The sequence below is a fragment of the Triturus cristatus genome, chromosome 7 (assembly GCF_964204655.1).
Source record: "Triturus cristatus chromosome 7, aTriCri1.1, whole genome shotgun sequence".
In the NCBI taxonomy this organism is placed as follows: Eukaryota; Metazoa; Chordata; class Amphibia; order Caudata; family Salamandridae; genus Triturus; species Triturus cristatus.
The window spans coordinates 1,671,594,646-1,671,618,994 of NC_140590.1; the positions used below are offsets into that span (position 1 = coordinate 1,671,594,646).

The 24,349-nt window shown below is 43.7% G+C and overlaps 1 long non-coding RNA gene across 1 annotated transcript in view; it reads left to right on the top strand.

The window, feature by feature from the left end:
• The first annotated feature begins 9,360 nt into the window (after positions 1 to 9,360).
• The window catches only part of LOC146812676 (uncharacterized), a 415,934-nt gene continuing 400,945 nt past the window's right edge, over positions 9,361 to 24,349 (top strand). Inside the window, exon 1 of the long non-coding RNA XR_014965975.1 lies at positions 9,361 to 9,523. This is a non-coding gene — a long non-coding RNA (uncharacterized LOC146812676). The remainder of the gene's footprint in view (positions 9,524 to 24,349) is intronic.

Consider the following 24,349-nt stretch of genomic DNA (forward strand, 5'->3'; position numbering starts at 1 on the left):
AGATGGCGCAGATAATGTTCAGTTACAAACTAAATTTCCACAGGACCATGGAATTCACACTAATTAATTATTTTATTTAGTTCCACAGAACACCAACAGCCATTACGCGTTTCAGCCCTGGAGGGCCTTGATCACATGACGCGCTCGTGAGTTGGCACGTGATTTTATCCCATTTTTTCTTTGTAAATTTAAAGTGACAAGTGCACATATTGCTAACATAGCGGCTATGAACATAGACAACATACTATTTGTTAATGTTACAATGTAATTTCACATTGCCTTAGTCACATTATACATATTTGTTGTATTGTTGTACCACTGGTATTTCGCTGTTTCATTAGCTTTATGTTCATAATACTGGTATATATATATATATATGCTTTTTATAGTAGTAAATTGAAAGAATTAAGCAAAAAATTTAATATAGGCCCCCGAACTGGCGTGAATGCCCAGCCATGGGGCTACTTAGCCCAGGACATTTTCGCCTCCCCCTATAAATGTTTTGTGGGTGGGTTGGGTACTTTTGGTGGTGGGTCCCTGGTTCCTCCTATTGGGGGCTAGATTTACCGCTTGCCGCGACAGATGCTCCTAATTCCTGGCAGTATCGGGTGGGAGTGGGGGGTTGTTCGTGGTAATTTTAGGGTTGGTTCAGAGGGTAAGTTTTATTGTTTTTCTACGTGCAGATACATTCTCTAGACTCCAACGCACTACACACGATGTCCTCACGACTATGGGGTGGCAGTACTGATAGACACAACCCCTATCGGAGACCTAATAGTGGTTTCTTGGAATGTCAGGGGTCTGCTTAATAAAATTAAACGGGGTGCAATTATTCACCAAGCCCAGAGATATGAAGCGGATATACTACTTTTACAGGAGACACATCTTCTTGGCACGAAAACCCCTTGCCTAGCTAGATTTGGTTACCATACCATATATCACGCAGAGTTCACCAGGGGATCGTGGGGATCAGCCATTTTGATGCACCGTAGAGTCCCTTTTGAACATACAAAGCACTGGGTGGATCCTGGGGGCCGCTATGTGATTGTCAAGGGCACACTATACGGTGAGCATGTCACTATAGGCAGTATCTATGCACCCCACTGAGGCTTGCCTTTGTTGATAGGTTCTCTAGACCCTGGGGGGAATTTCCAGAGGGATTAACCCTCCTAGGTGGCGACTGGAATGACACCATGGCCTCTGAAGATAGGCAGTGCAGTCCGGACCACCATTCGCCTGCTGGCCCCTCCAAACTACACCTCCTGGCCTCTACTTTAGGATGGGCTGACCTTTGGCACAAGTATCATCCAACTGAACGTAGCTACACTTAAATGTCTGCGGTGCATGGAACACAGTCTAGATTAGATTACTTCTTTACGCCTCACGCATATATACATTCTCACAAATATCTCACCTTCCCAGAGGGCTTTCGGACCACTCCCCGGTTACCTTCAAATTCCATACAGGATCCCGCAGACCCCCCTTTAGGTGGTGAATGTCCACGTGGCATCTTCGAGACCCAGACTACCAAGACATGTTAGCTCAGGCAATATCCGATTAATGTTGTGTCAGCTCCATTGAAAGGTGTCCTCTGGGAAGCCCTAAAACCTATGGTCCGGGGGGGGCAGAAATTAGTTACCGCACCAAAGAGAAACGCGCATGCCAGGGACAGTTGGCGGAACTGGAATCGCGTCAGGTGACCCTGGCAACGCAACTCAATATAGACCCTGACCCCACGCTTCAGCGTAACTTGCTGCAGGTGCAACAGGCCATACAACAATACCTAATGTGTGAAGCCAAGGAGATCTGGGAAGCATCACAACATAGAATTATCAGTGGGGGGACAAGTACAATAAGATGCTGCATAGACTCTGCCTGGTAGACAAAGCCCCCACTGCAGTCCCTACCCTACGGGATGCTGAGGGTAGCCTTTGCTCCTCTCCGGGGAGGGTCACTCAGGAATTCGCACAGCACTTTACCTCACTATATGACTGTCGCAAGCAGCTCTCAGAGGCCCAAATATCGGAGTTTCTCAGGGATATTCCACCCCGCAGACTCACTGACCATGTACGGGAGCTACTTGAAGCCCCCATCACACTTGATGATTTAAGTGGGGCCCTGCATGCCATGCACCCGGGGCGGGTCCCTGGACCCAACGGAGTCCCCATAGAATTCCTAAGACCACACATACACACGCTAGGCCCACATCTCCTAGCAGCAATAAAGGATGCCTATGAACAGAATATATTACCCCAGGAGTGGAGATTGTTTTATTCCTCAAACCGGGTCGCCCACCAGAAAAGCCTTCTTCATACCGCCCTATTTCCCTCATCAACTTCGAACCAAAACTCCTGGAGAAGGTTCCGGGGGATCTCCTGCGGACCTGTGTGATGGACTTAATCCATCCAGACCAATCCGGCTTTATGCCATACCGAGCCACCCGCCACAACATCCGCAGAGTACATAATGCCATGGCATTAGCACCAGAATTAGGACACCAAGTGCCTATATTATTGGCCGACATAGATAAAGCATTTTGGCCCTCATTTTATAACGTATGTCTGATTGCTATACACTGACTTGACGGCCTCAGTGCGTATAGCAGGTCATCGTTCACACCCCTTCCCTATACACAGAGGCACGAGGCAGGGGTGCCCCCTGTCACCGCTATTATTTGCCTTAGCTGTGGAGCCTCTGGCTGTGTGGGTTCGGAGTGACCAGGTTTCCTGTGGATTTGAATGGTCCCAGGCGAGATCGGATCATATTGCGCTGTATGCGGACGATGTCCTCTTTTTTTTAATGGTCCCATGGTTTCCAGGCCCGCATCTTTTGCAAATCCTTAGAGTGTTCGGGGAAACTACGGGCCTCCACACCAATCCTGTTAAATCCATGCTTTCTCCAGTGTGTGGCAACCAGGGGCAGGACACCTGGGCAAAACAGCTATCGCTCATGACTGGGGATTTAAATATTTAGGTATATTTATGTCGCCCTGCCCAAAGATTTTCTGGGAACATAATATGAATCCGTTACTCCCAAGTCTGAATAACGAAACAGCAATCTGGTCCTCTCTCCCCTTATCGTTATATGGGCGATCTGCCATTTTTAAGATGGTGTCCCTACCAAGGATTATGTACCGACTACAAAATTTCCCGTACAGCATCCCGAAGTCCTGGTTTGCGCAGGTCAGTGCCGTGCACAATAAGTTCCTGTGGAACGGGGGCTCGATCCGGGTGGCACTCCATACCTGCGCACAATCCACGTACTATGGCGGGATTGCAGCAGTGGATGAGTATGTCGCCTCTCACCTCCTAATAATCAATGAATGGTGGTATAATTCCCCGACTGACTCGGCTTTTGCGCTAGAGCATGCGGCAATGAAAGGGGTTCCCCTTCTTCACTTCCTATATAGCTCTAGGGGACTCAATGTACTGCCCCCTATGAGTAGAACTGTGATTCAGCTACGGTGATACGAGGTGAGGCAAATGGGGTGGCACGGGACCCTGACCCTAACAACACCCTTGTGGCAGGGCACATACTTGCTCCCAGTGATGGCCTTGCAGGGATTTCGACAATGGGACTTGGTGTAAATATCTACACTAGGAGATGTGATGCAGGGCACTAAGTTGAAATCCTTTCAACAGTTGCAAGAGGAATTTCACTTACACAAGACAAAATTCTATAAATACCTTCAACTACGTCACACATTAAACCCCCTGATATGTACTCTAGAAACCCTACCAGAATTTCATCCACTTGAGGGCCGTCTACTGATGGGGGACCTGGGACTTCACAAAATCAGGCAAATATATCAAACACGGACTACACACACATGCACAACACTTGATAAAACTAGGAGAGCATGACAAGACGATATCCTTGATTTGACGGATGATGACTGGGCCTAAGCCATAGCCAGCCCTCGGAGTGCCGCAGTGTCTACGCGCTACCACCTCATTCAATTCAAGTACATACACTGGGCCTATTACACCCGATTCCGACTTTGGATAATGGGGGTAATTCAGTCCCCTACCTGTTTGAGATGTGAGTGGGAAGAGGGCTCATTCTTACACATGGTCTGGAGCTGTTCTGTGTTTCAGCCGTTCTGGAGAAGGGTGGCTTTTTGCCTTGGTGAAATACTTTCCTGGGATCTCCCGCTAGATCCGAGGCTTTTCCTTTTACACAGCACTGACGGGATCGGTGGTAACAAATACAAACAACATCTTCTTTTTTTGGCCCTTACCATTGCCAAACGTGACATAGCCCAACTGTGGAAGGGGGTCTCCCCTCCGACTATAGGTAAATGGAAGGCTGAACTGGACAGGTGAATGGGTGTGGAGATCGCTGTGTTTCTTGCCCGTGGATGGCCCCAGAAGCATAGAAAGATATGGACTCTTTGGGCGACATACCGAGGGAAAGCCCTTTCCTCTCTTCCCTCTTTAGACCGCTGATAGAATTTATCACTCATACCAATGTTTGATACACGTTACATTTCACATCATGTGACTATCTGCCTTAACCCATATGTAATTTTTACACGATCACGGGGATCTAGGATTGTCTGCACTGTTTTTGTATTGTTTTATCTGCAGTTTCTGCAGGAGTTACAATTGCATAAATACCATGGTACTCCTGATTCCTCTTGTTTTTTACAGGTACCTGTAGGGATATGGCCCATATTGCATCAGGAAAACCAAATAAAATTTGTTATTAACATTTTTTTAAAATATAATGTCAAATATATGTTTTTAATAATTGTGTTACTTTATATTAATGTATGTGTATTTATATAAGTATATATTTATATGTACTGTTAAATATTAGTGAGATTTATTTAATTTGCATTATATTAAGGGTATATAGTAAAATATTTAAGATTTATGTGTTTAAACTATATATATATTTGTGTGCTTTCCATTATAAATATAGGAAATATTGTTGATTCTGATATCATGTCAGTGATCCGCGAAGCCGGAACACCATCTTCTTCCTATCTACTGCAAGCCTGCCTCTCCCAGAATTACATTTTGAGACCTTAAATGTGAGATAATGAAGACATTCATAGAGAGATTTGCGAAACCACATGACATTAAGCTTGCAAATTCTGACTGGCGTCAGTTGTTCAAACCCAAGAAAACTTTAAAATGACATCCTTTACAGGTGGTTCTTGTCTGCTGATCCCTTGTAAAGGGGAAGGTTATGGGAAATATAGGAAGGACAAGAGGTGCCTAGAGGATGCTGAGAAGTATGTAGTCTGAAGGAAATGACTAAAGACATCATGTGATGGCTCATATAAGAGGTGTGGCGCAGCAGCCACAGCGGCTGACTCTGGCATGCGGGGCTCACGTTTCGATCGCCGGCGGCAGCTCAGCACCATGTGACAATGGACAATAGCCCACTTAATCTCCCCGACGGCCTCCAGCACCTGGATACCCCAAGTGGTGATAAGTTTGCGATCCCAAATGTGGAATTATTATTATTATACAAGATCATACTTTACTGTAAAATTAATAGTTTGGCAATGCACACCACAGGCAGATCGTAAATACCTTGAAAAACACACCGTAGCTAACATTTTCAAAGCTCACATTTGTCAAGAAAACCATTTTATCTTATTGCATAGAATAAACCATTTGCGTAAATTGTTCAGCTGAAGTCATGTGGAGCCAATTGAGTGCATGCCTTCTTAGAGGGCGGCGCTCAACTAGAGAAGGTGACCTAAAATGATCCCCGCAAGAAAACTCTCCTTCTGCGGCTCTTTGTGTAGACCCCTTGAAGCAGTGCACTGCTCTTCCATAAAACAAACTTTACTAAAATTCATCCTGAATGAAATCCAAAAGAAAATTCTTTTGAATTAAGCACAACCTCAGGCTGTACATTTATAAACCGTACAATACCATTTGTTCTGAACAATCACGAGGTCGGTCACAAAACACTTCTTTGCGTTGTTTTTCCTTGTATCCTTCTATTCCAGGTGAGCAACCGTAGGACAACAGCAGAAAACAGTTTAGAGAACATTATATCTGCAATGGGACCATTACTCTGTGGTTTCATCATGACACCAATATTGATGGTGCAGCAGGCACCTGTCGCAGACCTACCAACCCCCAGCAAAAACTCTCCATGCGAGAGGAGGTCACCAGGAGGGTAAAGGCCTGGGGAGGGGGCAGTACCTTGCGGCCATTACTTGCCCAGCCAAGGAAGTGTGTCAGTGACAGTAGTGGTCGCTCGATTGCAAAATGGTGGGGTGGGGGAGGGACAATAAAAACTAAAAAAGACAGAATTAAAAATATATAAAATTGCACTTACCTTCTCTGATGGCCACTGCCTTGCTTCAGATCCTCGCCTCCCAGACGTCCAAGAACTGCTGCACACTGTGCAGGCTCCCGGATGCCAATCGCGGCGCTGCTCTTATGCTGGGAATACTATTCCCAGCATAAGAGTAGCGCTGGGATTGGTCTGAGAGCCCTGGTTCGGCACACAGACATGGACTGGGAGCCCTGTGTTGGTTCTCCACCTGGCTGTACAACACAGCTAGGGTAGGAGAAAGGCTAAGTGCGCCTGACAGTTTGGCCGGCGCCAGAGGGCAGGGCAAACAGTCATGCGTGCTTAGCAGTGCCCACCACTCCCCCCTCCTCCCTGGTGCTGCAGCGTCAGTATGGCTGGCCCCGCACCTTCCTCGACTCGCAGCCTGCAGGAAAAAAATTTTTTATAATAAAAATGTTTTATGATCATCTTATTTTTGTTGTTTGCCTCTGTTGGTTTTCAGAAGGAGGGGTGACGCTCCTCCTCCATAATGGAGGAGCTGCCCCTGTTCTGAGAGGGGCCTGCCATGGAGAGGAGGGTGAGGCTTTGCGCAATGACAACCCATGAGCAAGTCCACCCCCCCATAAAAAGGCTCCACAGGCTGCCACTGATGTCCTGGGGAGTTTGTGAAACCTCAATGGACATTAGCTGCGCCTTGCTGAGTCTCTACACAATGTGTATTGGAAACACTCTCTGCAGGGGCTTCCAACTCACAGTGTCTACCTCCTTGAAATAATTGCTACCCACCTGTGTGACTGTTTGAAGGGAGTCAATAGCGTGTGACACATGGTGGCGCCGTGTGAGTTGGTCAGTCTTCTATCATCTCGGGAATGTGAAAGATGTGTTTTAAGATGGTAGCTATGTAAGTGTGAGTTTTCTTTGTGAAAATGGTTGCACCCCCACTTTTGGCAGAGAGCTGTTCGGTACTTGGAGTACCTAGAGGTAGGGCGGGGCCAAGCAGCGGAGAAAGGGCAAGAGAAAAAACCCATACTTGCCCTTTAGATTGTCACCACATTCCAGTTGCCAAGACACAAGGTTTGGGGGTGTAGGTAGGGTCTTGGCACGTGCCACAGAATGTAAGGTTGATGCTTTCCTTCCCAACACCGGGGGAGTGGGAGGGGGGACAGACCCTGTGCATCCCGCTTGACTCTGCGTTGGGGTTGGCCGCTTTCCAGGGACTCGCTACAAGAATCCTGGCACTTTGAAATTCCTTGTGGTAAGAGCCTAGAAGCAGTAGCCTTCCGCCTAAACCCTTGGGATTGGTTTATGCTCCTCGTGGAGTTTAGGTTCACTTCCAATGCTGGCTCACGTGGCATCATTCGGGGTAAGCATTTACACCCAGAGCTCACCAGCCTCTCTAAGCATGGTGTTTCTACATTTGCAGAACTAAGGGGCAGGCAGCAAGTGGAATGGACCGTGTACACATACATTTTAAAATATGATATTAAAGACCAGTAATGTTCATGTTTCTTGTGAATAGCACCCCCCACCCTCCACCAAATGACCTTAGTCCAGCTCACACACCAGAGAAAGGTCAAGGGTTAAGACATCAGCACAGAAAGGGGAAGCTTTCAGTAATTACTGTCTTTGCATACAAGATGCATTCATATGTAGCAGACTTTATCATACATTAAGTTGATTTTTTCTTTGTGAGAACAGTGCATTAAGAGTAATGATGTTTATTCTTCTTGAGTTATGTAGCAAGTCAGGCTGTTTAATTAGGCACACGTGGCACCCAAGAGTGTGAAGTCCTCATCACAAAGGAGTGGTGCTAACACCCACTGTTGAGTAAAGTCAATCTCTTGAAGGGTGCAGAACTGTCAAGAAGCCCTACAGACACCTTCGTCATGTAAGAACACATTATCACTTAATTTGCATTGTTCCTGGTACACAGTGTGAAATATAGAGTACAACAAAGTGACAAGTGTGATACAAATTGTATTATACTTGCTAGATTAAAAAATATGTGTCAGAGATGACTAAGAAAGCAGAATTCATATAAAGAGCCTAAAGATTTAATTAAATAATAAAGAGTGGATAGAGGAAGGGTGTGTGACAGTGCACTGGCTCTGGCAAAGGACCACAGATAGTAACTAGTCATGGTAAGCAAAGATACTATAACACTGCACTTCTCCCAATATGCCGTTCATGGCCTCACACATGATGTTCTCAGATGAGGTCTGAGGGAAATTTTGACTACGCCTCCTTAAGCACATGTAATTTCCGTCATTTCGCTTTATGCTAGTTACATGAAATTCCTGAAATTATGCCACTATGCCACGCCACGTAAATTTAAGTCCATTCAGGTAAAAATTCTATTGCGGGAGCACAGGAATGATGCAAAGTAACTGAATCCGAGCAGCTGTTTTTTTACAGCATTTGTGTTTATAGTGCAATTTTTTAAAGCACAAAGTGAGTCCATGCATCCAATGGACGTGAAGACCCACTTCATGCTAAAACTTAGAGCAAAATGCCAGATTTCCATTTTCTATAATGTTGCGTATTTTTTATGAACGTTTTTGCAATTATGCAAGAGGAAATTCTATGAATTTGGAACAGTCCTTTTCAGGATCCACAACCTGCACCCAGGCCAGTGCTTAATTTGTGCCGGTGCTTTCCGGTGCTTAGCACCGGCACTTATTTACCAGGGCCGGGTCTACCCTGCCCCTGCCAACTCACATTAACATCAGGACTGCACTCACTGCACGTCATATCGTACAAGTAAAAATAATTGGCTCACTCACTGCAGGTTATTCAAACTCTGCTACAGTCTCCCAAGTCTCCAGGTGAATAAGTGTTGCTGTGCTGAAAAACCGATCATAAATCCCTATCCATGCAAATGTGCCGTCAGTTCCGTGTTAGCGGTGGGCGGGCCACTAATTGGCCTGTATTTGGTTCTGGGGGGTGGGCTAGGGGCTGCGGCAGCCTGCGTAACCTTTTTTTTTTTTTTTTTTTTAATAATGTCACGTCCGGCACACACGCACCTCGTGCGTCACCGCCCGTAAAGCACTACGTTGAGGCGGGCACTATCATTCGAATTCGAGGCAGCAGCAGGCCCCTTCATAAAGGCAGGGCCACCAGTAAACATCAAACCGATGCTGCTTTTTTCTTGAGCGTGGTGATGGTCACCGTGGGGGAGTAAAACAGACTTGGTATGAACAGAGTCTGAGGCCCGAGCACTCTCCGGGCGGGGCACCGTGTGTGCAGGAGCACAAGTCAGGTCAGGAGGCTGAAAGGGCGGCAGGGTCTTGGCCTTTAACCCCTTTCTGTCTGTGATTTACTTTTACTTGCCTCAATTCAAATGAAATGCTGTTTTTCCTTGCATTTCTTCTGTTTCGGAATCTGGATATTTATATCTTACATCATCGTTGCTCAGGTTGTTTGTGCATGCCAGTGCCGGCTTTAGGGCTGTGCGACCGGCTCCGGGTGCTGGCTTCTTGGGGGCGCTGTGTTTGCAAGTTTATTATGTGTTTGAAGCACCTGCTGCAGCGTATTGCCAGGCCTCACAATAATGTCAAAATAACTCGTGTGATTAATTATCTTCCTGGAGAGAGCTCAGTGTTTTGTATAGTTGAGGTTTTGACTTAGGTGAAGTTAGTGCAGAGGGTTAATATGCCTGCTGCAAAGAACGTGTACAAAGTAGAGTGCGTATGATGTAAACCGGTCAGCAGGTTACTGCTTTCAAAAGAGACATCCTTTTGTTACTTGCAATTTATAACTTAAAGTCCTAATATAGGATAGTGAGCTATTAACTTTCATCCTAGAACTGCATACACACTGCAAAGCATACATTAGAACATTGATTATTGTTGCATAAAGGGTTAATTTGACTAGAAATCGATTCTTATTATTAAAGAGAACTCCCAACTATGCTGTTTCTTTTTCGAGTGTGTGCTTCTCCACACCAGCACTCTTAAACTATACTGCCTACCAGTATGGATGACATTTTACTCCTACACTTTCAGTCCTCTGGCTTATGTAACATTTCCTATATTCTGATTTAAAACCCGTATGATTGATTTTCTCTGTGTAATGTGTGTGATGCAAAGTGCTCCGACACCCTACACTGGTATGAGTGGCGCTATATAACTAATTCAATGTATCTGAGAGAGTGTGGTTATAGTGACTTGGTCACTGTTAAAGGGTGCTAGTGAGAGAATCCGTGGTGGAGGTGGACATTGGGGGGGCGCCAACAAACATTGTCGCACAGGGCGCCCCCAGCACTAAAGCCGGCCCTGGTGCATGCAGTGGTGATTCCTGTTGTGGGGTACGGACCAGTTGGGCCACTGCATCTGTTTGGTGCATGGCCTCTTTACTTAGTTTGCAGAAGATGTTTGGCTGCATCCTGCATTAGTTTAACTTCAATTTGATTTCCATTGCCATTCTAACATCGCTAGCCTTGCTTGTGCACATTCAGCTTCAGTGATGTTATCTCGCTGCTGGGGCTCTTTCCACGCTTGTCTGTGTTTGCTGAATGTCCCGAGGCCCAGGAGCCCCCGCTCTGTGCAGACTTAGGAGTGTGTGTGGTGACCTTCATGAACTTTATATCTGCTGTGCTGTGGATCCTGAAGGTGGGCAAGAGTTGTTGATGTGTACTTTGTGTAGCAAGGGATGAGTGAAGTCAGTAACTGACTTCCAAGTTCCAACCCAAGTGAGTTAATGCCCCATAAGCATAACAAGTGACTTGAGAGAAAAATGCATCTAATGTGGATTTCATTTTTAATTTTGTATTCCTTCCATATGTCACTCGCTAGTGGCCCTCGTGGGATCAAATGAAAGGGGCGGGATTGTGTTTACATATATATGTACAGAATAGATCATCTCAAGGAGAGTTTATGTTAAGTAGTTGATGTATCATGAATCTAACTGCAAGATGCAGTGTCACTTTGTATTAAATGTTTTTATTTGTGCATAAGCGTTCCAAACATTACATAAGTATATATGTGTGTGTGTGTATATGTGTATATATATATATATATATATATATGAGATATGTAAACTATGAATATTACATTTAGTCACATTGTCTAGTTCCTCAGTCTACAACCCCACTTTGGAGGGCCTGCTCTCTACCCAGTAGAGACTATTATTGGTAGGGCACACCACAGCTGACAGCAATTTTTACCTCAAAAGTTAGACGTCTGACAAACTTGGACAACAAGACAGTAGCATGCACACAGAAACTAACAACACTTACAGAGTTTGTTTGAAAGTCACACAAAATACACCCTGCATAAACAGAGCATGAGAAAAAGCCACAACCATTTAACAAAAAAAAACTGTATACATACTAAGTACAGGAGCACACAACATGTAGGTAAGTGGAAGGTTACAAAACTTAAGTTGTGCCTGTCATTGGTAAAGCACCAACCTTCAGACAACAGTATAATTGTTCCGGGCAAGCAATAAAAAACTGGCATTCACATTCTAACAAAACCCTAAGGCGTTGGTGATGAATGCTCTATCCAAAACCAATTTTGTGTAATATGATATAAAACTCTAAAACTGATTTCTGCATTAGGGTATCATTTACAATAATTAAATCGGCCAAGGTGCCGAACGTGAGCCTGCAAAACATGATATTTATTATTTATTCTCTCAATAGCTTGTATTTGAACAGAAAAAAGCAGGTATAGCATCATAGAATATACCACCATTGTGTCACAACCCTTGTCTTTTTTTTGTCTGTCTAATATGATGAAATGAAACCAATCTAAGATATACAAAGTTATTCTAGCTGGTTGAATGCTTAGATAGTTCCACTCAAACTAATCACAGGTCACCTAAAACTGCAGGAAAGAATACTTGTTTAAAGAAACTTTCTTTGTCCACTAAAGCACCCTGATTAAACATTTCAGGTCAATGATATGCTGTGCCATTAGAATGCCAAATGCGATCATCTTTTATATTTCAGGAGAATATCTCTGTAGTGCCTAATTTGAAAAAATGTAGGTGCCAATTCCCATCTCAGGATGCCACTGCAGCCTGCACCACCCATTGCCCCTGTCAGCTCTGCCAGTGATAGTACCAACCCAAATACTTACTATCTTACTCCTACAAGCGTGACAATTCAGACTATTACTGGCCATCCAAAGCAATAAGGATGGCGTGGGTGGCAGGTATTCATTTTTAATGTATATTGAAATTTTAAACACTATCGCTATGCTTTTCTCAAAATTAGACAGACAGCTTTGCCATGCAGTGGACTGTCATTAGTGTCTGTGTTGAGAAATAAGTGCCATTGCTGAGCATCGGAAACCACTGCCTCAAACTTAGCACTGGTTTCATGTAGTTTGTAGAAAGCATCACCTGATTACAGTCATGCATGATGCAGTTAAGTTTAGAGTATAAAAGAAAAATGGGGCTTTGTGCCTCAGGGGCAGAAATCATCATGTATGTTATAGCTGCGCAATCGAAGCTCATGCCATAGTGTGTAAACAGGTAATCAGCTATTAGCACTTGCCCCTTCTTTGCTTGTGACCAATCTGAAGCTTGATTGGGAAATCAGTGAGCACTGCTATGATTGTAGAGAAACAGGTGAGGGCACACATTAGTATTTATACTGTAGCAAGTGAGGAACATCTTAGATGTGGCAAATTTTGGGCCACTCTCAACATGAGAGGATAACACATAAGCATGACTATCTAATCCAGGCAGCATTTAGGCCATGCCCTCCTGTTAAGCCCATGTAAGGATGCAGCAGAGCAATAGAGGGACAACTGAAAACAAGCCCTTGTCTGTCTCGCTCTCTCTCTTGCTCTCTTTCTTGCAAACACACATTGCCAGCAGTGCCTAAGGTTTATATGAGGCGTGTCAATTCAACAAAGACAAATTTATCGTTAGATTTCCCTGCTTGCAATGCAAGTCCTGGGGTTGCATTCCACAGCATAGATAAGATGTGTGGCAACTCTAACAGCTCTCATTAGAAAGTGTCCACAAGCACAATTAAGTACTACAGTGTCAGCCACATGCATCACTGGTCCAGTTATTGCCCAATTTAAGCAACTACTTACACTGGCAGGAATGCAGAGCGCCAGTGCAGCAAGCAGTTATTTCTTTAACGGCAACTGACTGCTGCTAACTTGCTTCCCTCTTGTCAGAGGAATGAAAGGAATCTATTAAAGTCAGATACAATTTTGACATGGAAATGGAGTGCCAGCATTACTATTGTTACAAAAGGCTATCTTTAGCCAACCCACACACTCACAAAGATGGTGTCTTGATTTTGTTGCTGTGAAAGGGAACTAGTGGAGTAATGTGTGGGGATGGAGTAGATGTCTGGGCGCTGTCTCCTCTTCAGCAGCATGGAATCTTTACATTGCCAGAGATTAAACTATGGAGTTCCTTTTAAATAAATTCTTCCATTTTTACTCATTCAACACTCTTACAACCTACAGCCACTCACCCACCACGATTATGTAGATATATAGATAGATAGAAAATGTTTACAGGGTAAGGGAACCTCCTATCAAAACCTTACTTGGAGGAAAGCTTCCTTGCTGAAATTCAGATCGGGCATTATATCTGACTTTCAGCAGTACCAGTTGAGGATGTGGGTGGGGCCAATATAGGAAGTGGGTGGAGCCCGTGGAGGCGGTGGGTGGAGCTGGGAAAAGTGGGTGTGGCCTCCAAAAAACATTTGAGCACCTGTACTTCATATTTTACAAATTAAGCACTGACCCAGGCTATACTTGGCCATGTGAAGTGGACACAAACCACGTTGTGTGTTTGTGGTATGCTACCAGAATATAATGACCCACATATCATCTAACTAGAATACTATGGATTTTATGAATTAGACATTGCTTACAAAAATGGAGTGTTACTGGGTTTAATAAGAAATCTACAACCAATGGGACAATAATTCTGTATATGATATTTAGAACGCAATATTTCTTTCAGATGCTATATTTGCTCATGATATTCCTACATACACCTCATGGCCAAAGGCCATGGCTAGCAGATTTATATGGTGGTTTGTGGAGGTACAGTTGTGGGCACATAGCTTGGATGAAGACTTGTCTCAGGGCATGGCTAAGGACCACAATCTGCTCAAAGAATCAGCTCTCAGAGTCCAAAGTCTGAATGCAGTGGGTTCTTAGAGTCACCAGTAAGCAAACAATGTCATTATCCCACCCAACTAAAAAAGATAGGATCTTTACTCAGATGAAAGTAACATTCGATTAAAATAGATAGAAATTCCTATAAAATTCAGTTAAATGAACACTGTATTTTGGAAGTAACACCTGAAAATTCAATGGTTATGATGAGCTAGGTCACCATATCTCTTACTAAATGCACTGCTGATACTCAAACACATGACGTCACAGATCCCATCAGAAAACCTATGTTCCCCTTTCTTCTTTTTGCAAAGTGTACTTTACGTATTTTCTTCTCAGACCTATTCCGAGAGACTCACCTCTGGGTTAGGGTTCAGGCTACATAGGAGTCTGTGGAGATTCAGCATCAGCTAACTGTAGTCTGGGCTACATGACTGCTTGTGAGCAGTGTTAGCATGTTATCACTTATGACACTGCAGTGCATCACAGTAAAGAAAATCACAGTACTTCATATTAACACCTCCAACAGCCTGCCATTAGGATGGTGCATCATGTCTAAAGTTAAAGCCTCTCTAGTGTAGTAAGTTCTGTGATCTTAGCATCTGTGTTTTCATTTTTGCACAGGGATGTATAAGGGTAGAGGGCCTTGCACATCATTCACATCATCAATTACCTCCATTATTTTATTGAGATGCTTAGGCCATGGTCTGGCTAAAAGCTAGGACAAATGGATGAGCAGAGTGATCTGTGGCAAAGGAGGGATTGAGCATTGGGTTTGAAGGGCCGAGTGATGTGACTGGTCAAAGGTTAGTTCCTGTGCCTAGAGACTACTGAGAGAGCGTCACTGGTGTTAAGATTTGTAGGGGTGCACCATATTCACCGTTAGTCAGCACCCATATATAATTCAAGAGTGTTTAGAATTAGCATAGAAATGTATTTGTTGATATAGAGACGTAGAAATGTGATCCGGCCTGGAAAGAAATAGTGGCCATCAGTTATTATGAAATGTATTTGTATTACGTTTTAATGTTTAAATTCTGCAATGATGCGATGTATTAAGCAATTGTAGGTCATGCTAAAAAGTTAGAATGTAGGTTGCTCACGTATAAGTATGCTGAAATAACGATTGTAATGCGTTTATTTTGCAAGGCCTAATTGTCTATGTAAAGGAGAAGGCCTCTTCGTTCCTTATTTTAGCTATGCTTATAAGGCTGACAGGGTTTTAGTAAAGCTTAAATTGCAGTGAAATGTAGAACTTCATGATGTGTGGGGTTTGCCGTTCCCTGTTTTATTGCAGGTGCAAGGACATTTAGCTCGTTAGTTAGAATAAGTCTTTGTTAAAGGAATCGAGACAGAAGGAGTAGACTGGAGGGGAGTGAATTGGAATGTGAAATCGCAACTCCTGGTGCGGAAGGAGCCTGGGACCCAAGGTCGAATTAACGAACAAAGAAAGATGAAAAAGTCTGAATGGAAAATCACAGGAGGAAGACCTGCTTGAAGGGGTGTGCTGAAGGGTGTGTACCAAGTTTTTGGGGTTTCGTATTAGGGACAGTGCCCCGTGGGTTGGTCAGACGAGACTTAGGAGGGAGGCTAGAAGGAGCACCATAGATCGAGCTCTCATTAAGTGAAGACTTCTTAGGAAGTTTCACTGCTGACACCTTTTTATGCTTTTCTCACCTGAAAGGGAATGTTATGTAGGGATCTCACTTTAGAATAGAGTAGGGACAGAAATGCTTTGATTAATGACTTTGAAATTTGACATCACGATAGCCATTTTGTATCTGATGCTTTTAGAAGCTGTAATTCTTTTTATCTTTAGTCGAATGCGGATACTTCATAGAGTAGCATTTGTGTTAGTTCCCATTTACCTTTTGTGCCTTGTATTGAGGTGCCTTTATATTCAGATGTTTTTGCTGATAATAAAAGGTCAACTTCTCAGACTTTGAGTCATCCTTTACGAGTAATGTCAAATTGCGGTAAATACGTTCTGATAATTGTATTTCTTCCCTCTACGCCATTAAGCAAGTAAAAAGATCCTGGCGACCGGAGTGGGTTCTTGTAGATAATTGGGTAGAAACGAGAATCTGGCTTTCCCACTACATAGTAGAGACTATATAGCGGACACAAAGATTGAGCCAGTAAACTCTGAGGGAAGAGGTGTTGAATGCAAGGCCTGTTTTGAAAATCAGGCTTTACGTCCAGAGTATCCCACGTTGAACCAAAGATGGAGTTCAGTGGGCTCCTGGGTGCAGGAGTATTGACTTGATTCAGGGATGTCATCAATGATGGCAATAGTGATGTTATATGAGATACCACCAGTAATGTCACTGATAAGGTTTTTGGTAATGTAATCTGCGACATTCTATGTAAAGATATGAGAAATGTAGTGGGGGAGTTAAGGGGTGTGTAAATATTTAATTTAAAAAAGCAATAACATGTGGCCTAGAAGTAATAGGGGGAGTGGCTTGATTTAATGACAACGTGGCAATATCTATTTACAAAATGTCCTGTCTGCACTCCCCGATACCTAAGAGTGTTCCACTGGAGGTTACAGCTTGTATGCCCACCTATCCTGCTTGATTGATATAAATGGTGGATGGACAGCCATGCCTTCACTACATCATTTCCTATTTAAGGATGCCATCCTTCATCATTTTTTATCAAGTAGGGAATGTCCCTTGGAAAACACTGGCAATAAACAAAAAGGGTTGCTAGGAATTCGCTGTGCAGGTTGGGTGACAGGAATGGTGGCCAGGGGCAAGCAGGCTGAACGGGCATTGCAGAGTGGTTGACTAGGAGGCCTGAGCACTACAGACTTTGAACAAATTGGCAAGTTTAGGTAGATTTTAGTTTGGTGGGCTAGCTACAACTCCAATTGCGTTTTGGCAGAGGGTATACAACAAGGAACAATGAGAAGAGCTGCCTAGTGATCACCATTGCCCAGAGCAGCTCCCCATTTTTTTGTAAGAATTACAGACAGCTTTTCACAGGAACCTGTACTTTAAAAAAAAGAAAGTTAGGCACTATTATGCGGCATGAGGTTGGAAAATTCTTCACACCTCTAGTTATGGTTGCAAGCCTATCCATAAAAATTGTTTTACAGTTTGTTTTAATGTTTGGGTTTAGTAATCAATCACAATGGGCATTGTCCTGAAGCTTCTTTTTAATGGACTATATAACTAAACTAGAAGCCAAGAGGAACTGTGCCTTCCTAGAGCAATTTGATTGCAGCCACAGCATCCAATCTCTGATGCTTTCCAGCGGCCAGACTTCATGTGTTCTTCAATGGCCTGGATAGCATCGTGCTTGTGTCACTGTGGCCATCTTGCCGCCCTTGACTTCTCTTTCTTCTTGCAGGATGTGAACTGCCTCTTCTTATCCTGCTGTGGTGTGTTTGCTCATCACCCCAGTGTCTGTAGCTCAATTGTTCTTTCATTTTGTGCTGGTGCTTGTGAGTTATTATTTATCAGTGCACTTCTGTCCTCATATTTTATCTCCAATTGATATCCACTGCGTGGGCTGACCCTCTCCTGCACACATCACATCTCACATGTTGTTGCAGTGGTCATTGTTTTTACTGCTCCTGTGCCCTCACCTCTCATCCATCCACTTTCAGCCGAAAATGTTCATATAGGCTGTGCTTGCTAAGTCTGGTGGTGAACTCTGCTCAGCTCACGGAGTTTGCTGAGTTTTCCGCACTTCGTGTTACACGGAGCTTGCAAAGTTCTGAAAAACTTTCTGAGATTTTTCCTCGATCTCGTTCATCAACATTAAGTCGGTGAGTGCAAGCGAGAAAAATCCACCTCCCGGTGAGATTTCTCCTCGTTGGCAATCATCAACTTCAAGTTGGCGAGCGCGAGTGTGGAAAATCAACCTCCCGGTGAGATTTCTCAATGCGGGCAGTAAGATTTCTCATTGTAAGTGGTCACGTATGCTCATGTTGAGAAACCATCCATTCACCTTGAGAAAACTGCCGCTCAAGTAAAAATCTACTTGAGCGGCAGAAAAGAAGCAGCGCCCGCTGGCGCTGTGCATTGTGCCGTTCGCGATGATTGCACAGTGTGTACAAGCATCTGGCACTGAAAATCACCGAGAAATGCATTTATCTAACACACTGCGCTGCTCGCGGAGCTCCCCGTAGTGCGGCAGAGTTTTTTTTTGCACTTCGTGGAGTTCCACATAGCGGAACTCCGCAAACTCCACCCAGGCTTAGTGCTTGACTCTTTCTGCCTGATGTTACCTTCATGTGGTGAGTTTAGTTGTAGTATTTTTTTTACCTATTTCCTTAGTTTTGCTCTTCTCCACATTTGTTCCCTTCCATCATACACCCTTCACGCATCGGTCACTTTCAGTACACTAAAGCTGTTCCACTGTATCGTCAGGCAGATGTTTTTTTTTTCTGTGTCTTACAATCCACTATCACACTTAATTTATCTGCAGCTGCCCTGACCGCTGTGTCTTCACTTTTCCACCAACTGCAGGAGGCACCATTCTAATGGTATTTGTTTCTTCAAGGGTGTCCTCCATGTCTAGGGTGACCAGATTTTCAGAATAGACACAGCCATAAAAATATAAATAAGACTATGGTATGGCCAGGGCTGCATTATGGCCACAGAAGGATTACACCAATAAATATATATATATATTTCGCACGCCAGTACTTAATATATATAATGTGAGCATGGCCACTGTTTGGCCGAAACACGTCGTGGGCAGCACGATCACAGAATAAACTTCTAAAATGTTGGCACAGCTTAACTCTGGATTCCATTGCATCTGCTGGCGCTCTGATCGGCATTGGATGTGTGTTTGTTGATTATATATATATATATATATATATATATATATATATATATTCACTGAAAAAACCATAGGTTTCACACATGTTATAGTTAGCGGAAATTTTACTGATAAAAAACCAATGAAATTGCCCCGTTATAGTTAGTGCTGGCAACTATAACTCACTGCTGATGCTAATACTGTATTTAGACACTTATTTGCCCATGTCTTCTTCCATACATTTTTAGCTATACATATATTACAAATATTTTTTTTTATAAAGACACATATGTCATCAGCAGAAGATTGCGGTCGCGTGAGTTATAGTTGCCAGCACTAACTATAACGGGGCAATTTCATTGGTTTTTTATCAGTAAAATTTCCGCTAACTATAACATGTGTGAAACCTATGGTTTTTTCAGTGAATTTGCAAGGTTTTTTAAATGCTAATTCCTAACTATAACGTGTGTGAAACCTATGGTTTTTTCAGTGAATTTGTACGGTTTTTTAAATGCTAAGTTACTTTACGCCATTCGAGGCGTGCGCGCCCACTTAACGCAGTGCGTTCCGTGCACGGTTTTTATCAACTTTAATAAGCCCTGTACATTTGGTGGCCTATGGCCACCAAAAGCACAGGGGGTGGGGTCAATGTGGATAGTGTTTTTTTTATTTCTATTTTTTACCGTACGCTTACGGTAAGCGTACGGTAAGCGTACTCGGCGAAATTGCCGAAAAAAAAATAAAACCGTTTTTGCTCTTGGGGGATGTTTGGGGACTCCCTCAACATGACTATGTGGGAGGGAGTTGTCAAAACAGCCCCGTAACATGTTTTTGGGCATCATGTTTGATAAATAACACTCAGTGCGAGAGACAAAATGGCGGACGCCGCTTCCTGGTTTCGGCCGATTCGAATGTTTACTAAGATCTAAGAGCCAATCAGAATCGCGTTCGCGTACGGTAAGCGTACGGTAAGCGTACCGTAAGCGGGCTCAGATATATATATTGATTTAAAGGCTATTTTCTCAGAATCTACTGAACAGATTTACACCAAACCTACAAAAGGCACTTCCTTGACCTACGGACTACCTCTCTGCCAAATTTCTAGTAATTCTGTTCAGCCGTTCGGGCTGTAGCTCGTTCTAAAGGTCCTATGGAAAAATGCATGGGAAAAACGCGTTTTGGGACCCCCCTTTTATCTCAGCCCCCGCTTGACGAATCCCCCCGAGACTTTCAGGGTAGGAGCGGAGCGTAGCGCCCCACCTATTTTGAGAAATTCGCTAGGATTCATCGACCGGCGCCAAAGTTATTCAAAATAGAATGTTGCGGATTTCCTATGGAAAAGGGGTCCTAACTATAACTACCTACTGGCGACTGCCAGTAGGTAATATATATATATATATATATATATATATATATATATATATATATATATATATATATATATATATATATATATATATATATATATATATATATATATATATATATATATATATATATATATATATATATATATATTGGTGTGCACCAGTAGGTAGTTATAGTTAGGACCTAGTTTCCATAGAAGAGCATTTTTTGTTTGGCCAATAACTTTGGCGCCGCTTGACAAATCTGTGTTGAAAGTGTTGGGGCGATCCATCAAGTGGGGGCCAAGAATCAAGGGGGTCCCAACACGCGTTTTCCCCATGCAATTTCCCAAAGAGATTTTGAACATGACAACTCAAACCGCTGAACAGAATTACACCAAATTTCTCAGAACACTAGATGTTGGTCCAGAAGGCGTGCTTTTTGTGATTTGGTGTAAATCCGTTTGGTAATTTTAGAGATATTGAAGGTTAAAAAAATGTAGATATCTAGGGACGCAGATCCTTGCAGTGGACTCGTCGGATCCACAGTACCCATGCTGAAATTTGATTGGCTGCCAACACTTCATCCAGGAAGTGTTGACAGCCATCTTGGGACTCTGCTTGAAGCTGAATCCCACAAAAAATGTAAAAAAAGAAAAGGGGGCATGGTAGGAGTACCCTGACCCCCAGATACAGTGGGGGGGGGGGTCACACAGTGACCACGCCAGGCATTAAAAAGAGATTTTGTTTTGCAATTTTGCCACAAATAGGAGGTTGGATCTGCTGGAAAAATTGAAAAAACATAAAAGAGATGGGTGCATGGGTCTCCCCTCCCAGGCTTTAGAAAAGCCACGGGGACTGCCACCTTCCTGGCGCACTTTCAGCAATGTGTGCCCCCCTGCAGCCCAGGGTCTGCCACCTCCTTGGGGCACTATGAAAAATAAATGTAGGATGTCCATCACCGGTCCGGGAGACCGCCACCTCAATTATGGCAAAGATTTAAGATAGAGGGGGGCCGTGTGCCCACCCTCGTAGAGCCATTTATGGCCTTGGGAACAGCCATCCCCCAGGGCTGGCTCCTGCTACCTTCCGAGGGGCCTACCCTTGAGAGGTAGCTGTCTGCTATTGTTTGGTGGGGTCTGGCAGCTCCCACCAAGCAAAAGCAAACATAACTTCTATTTTTGCAAGTCGGAGCTGTCAAACAGTAGAGCATGCAGAAAGAGGAGTTTTTATCTGCTTCTTTGCATGCAAATATGATTGCAGAGAAACAAATGAAAACATTGCTCTAACAGACAGCATGCTGCCTTTCAGGAGCCCACTCTCTGTCACAGCAATATATATATTCACTGAAAAAAAACAAAGGTCACAGGGACGTTATAGTTAAGAAACAAAATTACAAAAAACATTTTTTCAGTATATATATATATATAAAATCCAACGGTTAAAGAGACATTATAGCTAGGCTCAGATTTCACTCATACAAAACCATAGAAATTCATCAGGGGACTTCACAGATTATTTATTCCTGTGAGAGTTGGGCTTTGTAGTGATGCAGGACATGTGAGTGGGCTTAGAATTCATAGTCCAGCATCCACCTGGACATTTACCTCTGTTGAAGGAGTGGTTTCCAGGAACTGTAAATGCTAAATAAGCGCAATGGTTCTTCCGTGGCATTGGAAGTGAGAGAGGGTTTGAACTTCACAACCCAGCATCTACCTGGACATTTACCCCCACTGGAGGAGGGGTTTGCAGGAACTAAAAGCACTACATAGGTGTGTTGGTTCTCCCACAGGGCGGGACATGCCCGGGCATGGGCCCTGATGAATACCAGGCAAAAAGCTGGCCCATCCACAACCATCAAAGCCCAACATATCCTGAGCCAGGTCATCCCTTTATAACCCAGTTGCTGGAATACTTTTTGGTTCTGTGACATGGACAAATGCAAGACCCCAAGGAGCACCCGCCTAACTAATAAAGGTACCACAACTGACAGCTTTCTGCAGAGTGGTAGAAATATTCTCCAAGGAGATTGAACTCAGCGGAGGATTTCTATGAAAGTGGTTGTACCCATTGTTTTACCTGTAACTTGTCATGAAAAATGTAGTCCATTCACCAGTAATGCCCGTAACAAGATGTTTGTTAATGACCTGCACCCTTCTTCTGAAGTATTTTGCCCCATTCAATTACATCACCTACTATTGTGCCATCAGTCAAACACAAGAAATGGAGCAGTGTCTGCGCTGATTTATTTACTTGATAGCACACTTGTTAAAGTTGTAACTACAACAGAACAATCCTTTTTGGAGTATTCAGTTTTATCTGGTTGGGCAGTCAACCCATGTGTCCAGATGTCTGAGATTATGCAGAACCTATTGTGCTGATTTCTGATACATTTGACTGTTTGGATGCGGGCTTGAAATTGATATCATCTCATAATACTAATGTAATAATCCCTACTAAGGTTCCAGCAACCTCATCTTCTCTTATTTCCACAGCAGATTCACCTTGTTGTCGTTGTGGCAGGGACATTAATACAAATAGTACGGGTCCATTAATACTTGTTGGATGATACAACCAAGCGTGCCTAAACAACGCGGTCTGACCCATAACCGCGTCTTTATCATGCATCCCTTTCCCACATATGCCTTTACAATGAATGTTGTTGTAAAGGCATGATTGCTAAAGGTATATGTGTGGTAGAGTGCACACCCCAGCCCACCTGCCCTGCACCCTAACATCCTGCAATCCACCCCACCACAGCCCTTAAAACTACCTCAACTACCCACACTGAGCTTTAAAACCCAATCCCTGCCAAAATAACGAATTACCCCAACCCCGTCCCCCCCCCGATTCCTAAAACTGACCCCCAGCCCTGAAAACTTCCCTCCGTACCCTTACGTCTAAAAACCAGCCCTAAAAACTACTCCCTAAAATCCTGGCCCATACAAAAAAGAAAACAACCCCAGCTCCCCGCCCTGAGCCCTAAAACTGCCCCCCACCCTTGAAACTGCCCCTTCCCCCTGCCCTGCGCCCTAAAACCCTGCCCTAAAAACTACCCTGAACCCCCCACCCTGAGCCCTAAAACCGTCCCCAGCCCTAAAAACAAGCCCCCCCTCAAACCAGGCCCCAGCCCCACTTAACAAGTCGCGTCCCGGAGCTTCCTCTCCCGATCCTTCCTGTTCCTTTTGCACACATCTAGATCACTGACTGCCTTAATCGCGCATATGCATGGTGAAGGCATATGCGTGGTTAAGGCAATTGCTTGAAAAGGCCATTTCTTAGTTAAAGATTGTATCCCTATTGAGACCAATGGTGTACTTACTGTCCATTTGAAGGGGCAAACTGGGTATGGGAAAATAACCTACAACTTCTGGTCTTTCTGGCCCTACGGTGTTAGCTACGCCTGGATCACTTAATTTGCCACCATTCGTTTGTACCTTTGTTCTTATTTCAGCTTGCCTTTACTGAAGGATGGAAAATTGATAGATCACGATCAGTTATTAAATAAAGTCACCCACTGGCTTTCTGGATCAGAAGGTTTTTAATCTATACAACAAGAATCAACTTCTTTCTGTTAGAAGGGCCAGTTGGGTAGGCTCTTGCCCAAGTTTTACAATGGTGACTATATACTTATTACATTTAAAAATACTGTTTGTGGTTTGAATATATTATCCAGTGCAATTAGCAATTTGACTCTTCTCAGTAATAACATTGCTTTCCCACTGGGCTACTTTTGCAGTTTCTATTAAGACAGTTTCTCAGGCAGGTCCCTAACTGTTCCATTCCATCATATTTTGGCAATCCTCAATATATATTACTCTTCAAAATAGATTCTCCACTTTGCATGACAACGTGTTGTTA